Consider the following 11643-nt stretch of genomic DNA (forward strand, 5'->3'; position numbering starts at 1 on the left):
CAAAGAATCTTTCGATGGGAGAAATCATTTTCCAAAGCTAAAACAACAAGAACCAATACTTAAGTACAGAGCTGTTATACCAGCTTACAATTCTCTGACTATTTAGATCTAATCATAAGCTACCGCATCACATAAGACTACAAATGTCCTGGAAACCTGTGGCACATAATGATCAACATTCCTCCCTAGGCTCCAACTCCTGGATTACAACTGTTGCCAACAATGCTCACGCATGCTGATGGCCCAGCAGGCTGAGGCCCACCTGTGATACTTAATGGCAAAGCAATGCAGATTTCGTAAAGAGACAGAATATGTTTAACAGGCTACTTCTTTTTTCACCAATTTCACTACAGTTTCCCACAGAAAATCTTACGCCAGAAACCAAAACAAGAACAACCAGAATTCCAGTCCACACTCAGCCAGCTTTGTGCTAGGGACTCTGAGCAGAGTCACCTGCCATTGCTAAGCCTCAATTTATTTATTTGCAGACTCAGGGTCTTAGTTGGATTGCCATGGTTCCTTCCAGTTGAATGACTGACTTCAAGCCGAAACAGAAAACATAACAGCATGAACACTTAAAGAATAAGAGGTGCCTAAACTCCACAACCTGCTTTAATGGCCTCTTTGATGGGACCACCTTACTGCACAGTACTTGAAACCCGAAAGAAAAGAGATCTACTTGAATATGATCTACTTCTACCTAGCTTGGCTAAATTTTATTTTATTTGTTTAAAGATTTTATTTATTCATGAGAGACACAGAGAGAGAGAGAGAGAGGGGCAGAGTCACAGGCAGAGGGAGAAGCAGGCTCTATGCAGGGAGCCTGATGTGGGACTCGATCCCGGGTCTCCAGGATCACACCCTGGACTGAAGGCGGTGCTAAACCACTGAGCCACCCGGGCTGCCCCGCTAAATTTTATTTAAAAGCAAAGTATACTTTGAATAGTCTCATACTTATTTATTTTATTTTAAAGATTTTTACTTATTTCTTTGAGATAGAGAGAGCCATCAAGAGAGAGAGAGCACAAGTAGGAGGAGCAGTGGGGGGCGGGGGGAGAAGGGGGGAGAAGCAGACTCCCGCTGAGTGGGGAGTCCCATGCAGGGACTCGACCCCAGGACCCTGGGATCACGACCTAAGCCGAAGGCAGGCGCTTAACCAACTGAGCCACCCGGTGCCCAGGTCTGCATACTTATAAAACATTCCTAGTTCCCAAATTTATTCATTGTTCCATTCTTCAGAACATTTTTTAGGCCACCAGCCTCAAGATAAGTGTACGAACAAACACCTTCCTGATGAGTGAATTATAGAGTGAGTGGACAGGAAACATGAGAACCAGATATTATTTGCAGTATCAAGTATACAATTTTCACAAGTCTGTTTATCCTAAGAGTATCCGGGCTTTTACAGAGAACTGCTAAAATTATGATCTTACAAAAGGTAGCAAGAATTAATGCTAACTTTCTGGTTGATTGGTAATTCTTGGGAATAACTACTTCATTGTGCAGTTTAGCTATACAGATTAAACTGCAAGACCACAAACTTGTTTAGAAACAGAACAAAGGGGGATCCCTGGGTGGTGCAGCGGTTTGGCGCCTGCCTTTGGCCCAGGGTGGGATCCTAGAGACCCAGGATCGAGTCCCACGTCAGGCTCCCAGTGCATGGAGCCTGCTTCTCCCTCTGCCTATGTCTCTGCCTCTCTCTCTCTCTATCATAAATAAATAAAGAAAATTGCTTTAAAAAAAAAAAAGAAAGAAAGAAACAGAACCAAGCAATGCAGCTTTTATTTTAAGTAGCTGCCCAATGTTTCACTGCCTTTAACACCCACTCAAACAATTCAGAATTGTGGGGTTTTTGTTTTTTTTTTTTCCTTTTAACAGAGGAAAAGGAAGTAAGGCAGATTTTTCAGACACAATGAAATAATATTCTATTTGGAAAGTGAAGAAGGAAGACTTGAAACTGCTTTAGTTCACAGTACTCGTTGAGTCTGAGACCTTTGCTGTGTTCATCTTTCTGGACCTTAGTTTTCTCATGGATAAAAGGGAGAGGATAATGTCTGACTCATGGAGAATCACAAATATAAAATTTTTTACAGGAATACATGTGTGCCAAAATACACATCCTTATGAAACAAATGAGACAGGTGTATAATGTATGGACATACGATTATTACTCAGGAAATGGCAGCTAGCATTTTAATGATAAGTCCCCAAGTCAGAATATTCCTATTAGATTCAAAGCAAGGCCGCTGACTTAAGAGTCACAAACCAAGGGAAGGTTGATGTATCATTTCATCCACCAGCATTTCACTATGAGATGGCTCTAGTTAGCAATTCTAACTCTATTAAAAGGAAATTAAATTTTTAAGTAGTACGGACATTCTAACTGTAAACACTGAAACAAGTGAAAAGTATCCTTAGCTAAAATTAATAATATTTTAACAAAATGTTCTTCTGCCCAAAGCTATAGAAGTAGGTTAGATATAGTTCTGTGAGCAGAGATAAGGAAATTGTATTATTTTAACAGATTTCATGACTTCATTAATCAATATATAGAATTGATACTGGAGAACCCTAGCAATAGGCTTCTGCAATAGAAGCAGTGATTTTCCAAATACAACCTAAAGACATCCAAGACAGACATACACTAATCTCAAAATACAAAGTCACACTATGATTTTTGATGAATCATACCCAATACCATGAATGTTGGTTTTGATATACAATAGCGTATTTACCAATAATTTAATAATATTTAATATTCACTAAAGATACAAACTACCAGACAACACTGAGCCAAACTGCAAAACTCCTACCATGCACATGATACATAAACTGAAGGTTGATATTCAAATCACTTTCCCGATACCAGAGTTGAATATACTCAAATGGTAATCAAGAATATAAAAATAGTATGAAAAGATATTCAGGTACCCACCCCTTTTTTTTGACCTCCCACCTCTACTCCAAATACCTAGCCCTGGTAGAGGCAGAAAAAAACAAAGGGGGTCAGATTTTAGCCTACTGTGTCTGCCAAGTGACTTTTTTAGGTGATTAAACAAAAACCACATTACACACTTATGCAGTGTTTCAAAGAGTCAATGAAGTAGTTTCTTAATGTTTGACTTCTATGAGATCATAGTTAAAAGGTATTATTATAGAATGCGTAGCAATAATACAATAAAAATGTAGCCTCAAGTTATATTTAAAAAGGCTATTGTCTTAAAAGCAAAACATCCTGGGGGCACCTGGGTGGCTCAGTTGAATCACCAGACTCTCGATCTTAGATCTGGTCTTGATCTCAGGGTCCTGAGCTCTACACCCCATCATGCAGCCTATTTAAAGAAATAAAAGGTAGGTAGGTAAGTAAGTAAGTAAGTAGGTAAATAAATAAATAAATAAATAGCCAAAAATCCTGGAAAGCAATTATTTTAGAATTTCATCTTCAAAATGGTACAATGAGGTTTAAAAAATTGCATTAACTAGGTTAATAATAATTTTCTCAATGCCAAAGATAATTAACTGATTGATCCTCCAAAGTATCAGATCTACCTAAGAACAAGCAGCACTGATTAACAGAATCTTAATGTTAAAAAAAATTTGAAAAAGTACTTTTTAGCTGTACACATTAAAAAACTGAGATGTTGACATCTTTTTTTTAAGATTTTTTTTTTTTTAAATCTAGGGGAGAGAAAGCACAGGCTCATACACGTCGGGGGGCAGAGGAGGGACAGAGGGAGAAGGAGACAGAGTCTCAAGCAGATTCCCTGCTGAGTAAAGAGTTTGATGTAGAACTAGATCTCATGACCTTGAGATCAAGACCTGAGCGGATATCAAGAGTCGGATGCTTAACCAACTGAGCTACCCAGGCAGCCCAAGATGTTGATATCTTAAAGAAAAAAATTTAGATCAAAGCAGCTTTTAGGTTAAAAACTTCAAAAATTATAATATTTAAGTAAACTGAGTAAAATCAGTGCCTTTGGTCTATAATCAATACCTGGTTTTTAAAAAATGACAGCTTTATAACAACTGTGTACTCCTGTTGGCTTCAAAGTAGGAGAGATTAATGTTTTAAAAAGAGGCCATTTCCTGTAGTGTTATCTCCCCAGCATCCCATCTTTTAAGGAACTACTCATCCCTTGTCTCCTGAGGTTCTAAGACAGTGCAGACACTGCACTTTCTACACCTAACCGCAAGAGTAGACATGCCACACAGGCCTGGCCAATCACGGTACCTCATTGCCTTCTCTCTACAACTGGTCCAAAAGATGGACACAAAGTCCCTGAGTGAAATTCGTTATTGGACTCCAGGACAAAGATGAGAAGCTTTAAGGACTCTGTATGACTTGGGGGCTCAGGGCCACCTTTCTTGCTACACTGAGGACTGAGCTAAAGAAAAAGCCAACGCAGAGGAAAAGAGCCAAGTGAAAGTCCCAATGACCATCACTTGATTGCATGAATTTAGCTGTTACAGCCCTAGGTATGGGTTTTCATGTATGTAAGCCAATACATTCCTCAGCCTAGATTAACCTCAGTAGTTCCTGTCACTTGCTACAGAACTCTTACAAACACAGAAACTGACATGTGAATTAGGGTTTCTTTTTTCCCTTCCTGATGAGATCTGACCTACATATCAATAGATACCTGTTGCAAAATGGATAACCACATCCAAAGAGTAAAAGATCTCTAGGGCTGCTCCATTTAAAGGGGATTTTTTAAGTCATTTTATTAGAGGGGAAAAAAGACAACTTCACTTCATTCTATTTGATGAAGATCAGAAATAAATTATTTATTAATAAATACTTCCCTTTACCCTCCCTTTCAGAGTATTTTCATTCCATAAAACTACTTCTGTGAAATGTCATCATGTGTAGTAAAACTCCATTTCTCTGGGGGGGGTGGGGAGAATGCAGGGAGGGCTAGGTGGCTCAGTCAGTTAAGCGTCCAAGTCGACTGATTTCAGCTCAGGTCATGATCCCCAGGGTTGTAAGATCAAGCTCAGAGCTCAGCATTGGGCTCAGCAAGAAGTCAGCTTAAGATTCTCTCCCTTTCCACCTGCCCCTCCCCCTGTTTGCACTCTCTCTCTCTCTCTCTCTCAAATAAATTCTTTAAAAAAGAAAAAAATATTTTTCAGAGTCACATGTACTTCCCAATCAGAACAACAATGAGAAACAGGGTATTCATTCACAAACTTCCTGAAAGCAAGAAAAACAATTATGTGTTTAAAATTATCTAAAAAAAAATAAAATAAAATAACAAAGAGCCTAAGATGCTAGAAAGTTTTAATTAAGTAGATCAGCTACTGTTCATAATACATACCCAAGACAAGGACATCCTCCAAATAAAATAGATGCTAATTTTAATAAATCTGAAGCAAATTTTCCTTCCAATCTGCATTCCATAATATTTTTTATAAACTCCAAATACATTATAGCAAACAGTTTAACCCTCTTTATTTCTTACTGAGTCTCTAAAACAGTATCTCCAGCACAAGTATTACTAAAACAAGGTACCTTACAATTTGAGCACAGTCTGTCCTTTCTCAGCTATTTAAATATGTCACAAGTCAAATGACAGTCCTCAAAATGTAGTCCATGATCCCCTGGCCATGATGGGGTGACTGAAATTGGGGGAGAGATGCAGAACTGCTCCTGGGAACCACTGCCGTGTAGCTGCATGGGGACACAGTGCAAAGGTTGGCGGTGGGGGGAGGAGGGGATTGGATGGAGGTATAATGGTGCAACCCTTTTCTCTGGAAGTCAGTCAACAGTGACTATAACAAAGGAAAAGGGGAAGTTAAGGTGGAAATTTATTTCCAGTTCTCTTTTATTCACCTCAAATGCAAATTGCATTTTCCTATAAAATTGGCTAGGCTTCCAAGGCAACACAAGAAAGCCTATTATCATAAAGCACAGTACTACTAGTAACATTTCAGCTACATTATGGGTTAAATAAAAATACTCATTACATTATGAGTTGAGGAAGGCTGAAGGTAGAAATAGCATTAAGCACTTCGCCAGCACTATTTCTAGAAGAAAAAAAAAAAATTTCAAGTTCCAATTAAAAAAAAACTTATGAGACAATTCATATTAGAACTGCTTACATATTTAAACAATTAATATGATTCTCCATTTTCTAATTATTCTATAATGTGAATTTTGTGCATTTATAAAAAAATAAGGTTTTACACACGTTCACTATTGAGACTGACTATACCGTAGACCTATCTATATCGAATATTCTTGCCTCATCTTTTTCTCCTCCTCTGCTTCTTACATACTACTGAGAGGATACTAGTTTCACTAAACCAAAACCTAGCTATCTTTCAAAGCCAAGCTACGTTCAAAATTCTTCACAATTCTCTCCCCAGGTAAAGGCATGAGGCAAGGACCCTAACAAGACACACAAAGGGATGAAAGCTCTCACTCTCTCTCGCCTCATGTACACATTTACCTTCTACAAATTCACTCTGCACACCCAGATGAGGATAATTTTTAAAATTAAGAGATAGGTTTTTTATTAAAACAAAAACAAAAACCTAACTCTTCCCTGCAAGCAAACTGTTTCATCTGGTGTTCAACTGAAACATGGCAACTGGTTCCAAGGTGGGCAGAAAAGAGGTATATAGTACTTGTTCTACAAATGGTACAAACCAGTGTATAAAATACATTGTGAGTATAAACACAGACACAATGTATTTTGAGGGCAATTTAACTAAGGGCTTGTCAAAGGATAATTGTGTTTATATTTGGTTACCCTCTTTTTGTAATGACTTGAGAACCCAAATCCTCTGTGAGATGTGACCCCACGTCACTTTTTAGAACAGGGTGCTTGGCAACCAATTAATCAGTCCAGCTCCCACCAAAATTCATACTCAGACTTACCTAAAGAGTTTTACACTAAAGTACCAGGAGAAGAGTAAAAAAGGTAAAACCCTTACTACAGGGATTCTTTACCAATGAAACCTTAAGCTCCCATTAAAGTGTGACTTCTGGAAGTCAGAGATCGTTTCTCATTCATTTATTTATCTCATGTTTTTATATCACCGGCGCTAGCTGACATGGGTACACCACCAAATGGCTGTTAAAGGAAGGAATGTGTGCCAGTAATCAAACTTTTGTTTTCTCTTTATAAAGTAAAATAAGCACTTTTTTTTGGGGGGGGGGGGCGGGGGGGAACATTCTGAGTAATATCCGTTCAAGGAGAAGAGCAACTCTTCCCCACAAACAAGTCTCTCATAAGACTAGCCCCTGAGATATAGAAAATGTTACCCTTAAGAGCAGTTTTAAATAAAGGACATTCATTCTCTCTGCCAAGGTGCAGTACTGCAAGGAAATTATTTCTCAAAAATTCAGAAGAGAAACAAAACGATTAATTAGTTAAAAGGGTCACAGTTTTAGTCTCCAATACCAAAACACTTATCCTTTGTCAAACCCTAAACAACAAAAATCTGACCTAGGAATTGGCAGAGTTTGAAATTGGTACCTAATACTGTAGTGGATCATAAAACTGAAATTCTCCTATAGCATACTCTCCAAACTCCTAAATGCTCACAAAATTTATACAGCACTTGGAGGTTACATAGTAAAGAAACTATTCATCTGAGAAGATTATGCACTGACTTCACAAGTCAGATACTGGAGCAAAGGTAGATTTGTTTTACCATCAATTTACACAAATTAGAGACCAGGAAACACACACACACACACACACACTGAAATCTGTCTCTTATAATAAGAGGTTTTATCAAGTACATCCCAGAATCTCAGAGGAGAAACAATTTCTATTCCCCAGGAACACAGTTATGTTCCATGAAAATCAGTCTTAGTATTAAACTGAATAAAATAAAAATGGTCTGAAAACTGAAAAGAGCCAAATATTAAGTGTTTCTTCTGCCTCTATGGCATAAGTTCATCATTCACATGAATTGGATGGAATAGGGTCCAGAAGCTGAAGTTACTGGAGTTATTTTGAGGCCAATTTTAGATGCGAAAAAAAATTGCTACCAAATTTTGAGAGGACAGGAAAGTTTCCAACTTCAGGTTTATCAAAATTTAATGCTGTTTCTCTAACAAAGAGGCTGCCTCACCCAATCTTTAGTTTCTATTGTTAAAAAACAAAGTTTTTTGATTTGGAAACCAACCAGGCTAGCTAGTTTCTCCCACCCTTCCCGTCTTTAAATATGACAACCAGGGGATCCCTGGGTGGCTCAGTGGTTTAGTGCCTGCCTTCGGCCCAGGGCGTGATCCTGGAGTCCCCGGATCGAGTCCCTCATTGGGCTCCCTGCATGGAGCCTGCTTCTCCCTCTGCCTGTGTCTCTGCCTCTCTCTCCCCCTGTGTCTCTCATGAATAAATAAATAAAATCTTTAAAAAAAAAAAAAACAAATATGACAACCACCTAAACAAAACTCACAAGTCCCAAATTACCCAATAAACCCCAAAAGAAAAAAAAAATCCCAAAGTTAAAAGAAAGAGGTAAAGTTATTCATCATTGGCATAACACAGACACCCTTACTTAAAAGCTTCTAGTAATGTTTCTTCACCAATGGGGAATGGATTTCTAGGAATGTGCTGTTTTTAACAAAATTCCCCTATAAGACAGATGTCTCAAAGAGTCAAAGGCAAACTCTGACCTAAAATTAACTGGCATTTCCACAAGATCTATTTCAAATTAGTTTTTGCTTAAATGATAACATTGTTTCTCATGATTTTCATCTCTAGACACAGTAGCCGATTTAAGGTAGTCGAAAGCAGTGCGTGCATAAAAACAGTAGACAATGGTTCCATGTAATCTATCTATATTTAAATCTCTGTAGTAAAATCCACATCATAAGCAAGCACTGAAATATGTGTTTAAAAGTATATGAAGTGGGCAGCCCAGGTGGCTCAGCGGTTTAGCACCCCCTTCAGCCCAGGGCCTGATCCTGGAGACCGGTGATCTAGTCCCACATCAGGCTCCTACTGGAGCCTGCTTCTCCCTCTGCCTGTGTCTCTGCCTCTCTCTCTCCCTGTGTCTCGAATGAATAAATAAATAAATAGAAATCATAAATAAATAAATAAATAAATAAATAAATAAATAAATAAATATATGAAGAGGTGAACATTCATAGTCTAGAGAATTTTAGAACAAAATTAACTACTCCTATCATTAATCAGAAAAGAAACTGCTTAAAAATATGCTCTGAAAAAAAAAATCAAAGAAACCAATTCTGGTTACAGGACTAGATCATGAAACAATTTCATCAGAGGTCCAAAGTTCAACTTCCTTTACTACTGTGAAACTACAAAGTTCAAATTCAATGGAAAACTTTTCTCTTTGCAGGAAAAAAAAAAAAAGAAGAAGAAGAAAGAAGAAAGAAGAAGGAGGAGAAGAAGAAGAAGAAAAAAGAAAAAAGAATTGTAATTAAGAAACAGTTGACCAGCTAGGCCAAGAAATAGGTGGAACTAAATAAAGACTGTCCTAGAAGCAGGAATGCACTGATTGCTACATACTATGTGAACACTAAGCAAGAATAAGATTCCAATAAGAAATCCCCTAATTCTCTCAAGAAAAGCCTAGGATTAGGAACCGTATTTTAAAGAGTTAATTTTGTTGTAATCTTTAATGGAATCTGCAAGGAGAAGAAAATACTAAAAGCCCCAAATCAAAGATTAAAGACAATCACTGCCAGAAAGAACTTAAGTCATCCAGGTGTTGATGCTGGCTTTGGCTGAGTTCCCCTTAGCTCATACAAGACAAAAAGGAGAAAGCTAGGAAGGTTCCACACTCATCCTTTTGCCAGGGACTTTGTCAGAAAACAACGAATGTGAGATAATTCCCCACGCATATTACATCTCAGAGAAATGCTAAATTTACTCTTGCGCTGTACTAGTTTCTAAATGACATGTTATAGATACAGTTTAACCAAGAGTTACTAAATCAAGACAAGAGACAGTGTTAAAGTACACTTTACAACTCCATATTAAAATGGAAAATCCATTTCTCTCACAAAGTTTAGATAAAATGAAAAAAAAAATGTGCAAAGCACATTCCTTTTTAAATTTCCTTGCTTTGTATTTTCATACTTTTCAAATTTAATCCTAACAGTACAGAATCCTTGTCTCCTCTGGAGATGGTGTATATATGCCCCCAAAGTTCTAGGAATAACCTCCTCTAGTTCCTTAATATTTGAAGTCTTGTGCTTCATTGCAAAAACCTTGCTATTTTATAACAAATGTTGTTTAAGCAGAACCATTTAAGAAAGCCAATTCACTTCACGCTTAACATGAGGCTATTTCGAAACTAAGAACACTATTCTTTGAGAAATCAACCTTTTAAAATTACAATTTACTTAGAAACAAGAGTATAATCTCAGATGACACACAGTGGTTTCCTTTAGAAATTACCGAAGCGGAGCATATCTTTAAAGAAATAAGTTTTATTATTAATGATCAGAAAATATGCTACACTCATTAATATAAATCATTCCCGTTTTTTGGCTAAACATTTAAAGTACGAAAGTACTTATGGTTGTCAGGAGGGCAAAATGTTATTACCATAAAAATGTCAACTACTTCTGGGGCATGTGATGTTTATTCGACCCAGCTAATTGATATTACTGAATACACTCTAAACTTTGAATTATTTTCTCAAATTTGATATAAACCTTGAGAAAATATATAACATGCCATCAGACTAATATATATATATATTTTTTTAATTTTTATTTATTTATGATAGTCACACACAGAGAGAGAGAGAGGGGCAGAGACACAGGCAGAGGGAGAAGCAGGCTCCATGCACCGGGAGCCCGATGTGGGATTCGATCCCGGGTCTCCAGGATCGCGCCCTGGGCCAAAGGCAGGCGCCAAACCGCTGCGCCACCCAGGGATCCCCATCAGACTAATATATTAAAGATCTCCCCAGTCTTCTAAAAGAACCACAATGACTTGAGTATATATTGACTTCCTCAATCTATTAAATCTTAAACTATTTTTGAAAGTAAGTTACATTCTCATTCATGCCCCTAACTAATCAAAACAAAACACAATGATGTAGATGTTCTCGTTATTCCCTGACTCGTGGGATTTGAACTAAATGGCACCTACACTAGTAAACGGTGTATTATATAGTATTTTGCATATTACAGACAGTGCCTGACTGACTAAATGACAGCCCTCAAAACCTTTCTTCCACCTTTCATATATGGCTCCAAAAGTTTGAGTCCAGAATTCCTTAATTTGCAAAACTATACCAAAAAAAAAAAAAAAATGTTTAAAGTCTGCCAAAGTCTTTTTAAATTAACAATAAAGCAGAAAACCTTATGTAAACTGTAAGCTTAAAATGAGTATGATGAAATAGACCACATGAAGAAAATCTTAAGATCGCAGGGACATGTGAGTGTGTGTGCATACACCCACAATACTCACACATATGTATACTGCACCACAAACCATCAGTTCCCATTAAGCCCAAGGACTATGAAAGAGAGATCTCCAAAGTGAGCTGCTGAGAAAGAAAAAACAGGGTGAGGGAGAGAACATGTTAAATTTTTCTCCCGAATTTTCTAGCATTTTGCAGTGAAGGGGTGGACTGACCGCTCTAGCCCGAGTCACAATTAAACAGCCCATTCTATTCCGATGCACTATGTAATCCAGTAGACAGAGC

General features: G+C 37.6%; 1 protein-coding gene across 4 annotated transcripts in view; it reads right to left on the minus strand.

Annotated features, from left to right (window-relative positions):
* MAGI3 (membrane associated guanylate kinase, WW and PDZ domain containing 3) overlaps positions 1-11643 on the minus strand; it is a 237202-nt gene that overhangs the window by 224087 nt on the left and 1472 nt on the right. The window lies entirely within an intron of this gene.

This window comes from Canis lupus, chromosome 17 (assembly GCF_003254725.2).
Source record: "Canis lupus dingo isolate Sandy chromosome 17, ASM325472v2, whole genome shotgun sequence".
NCBI classification, from domain to species: Eukaryota; Metazoa; Chordata; class Mammalia; order Carnivora; family Canidae; genus Canis; species Canis lupus.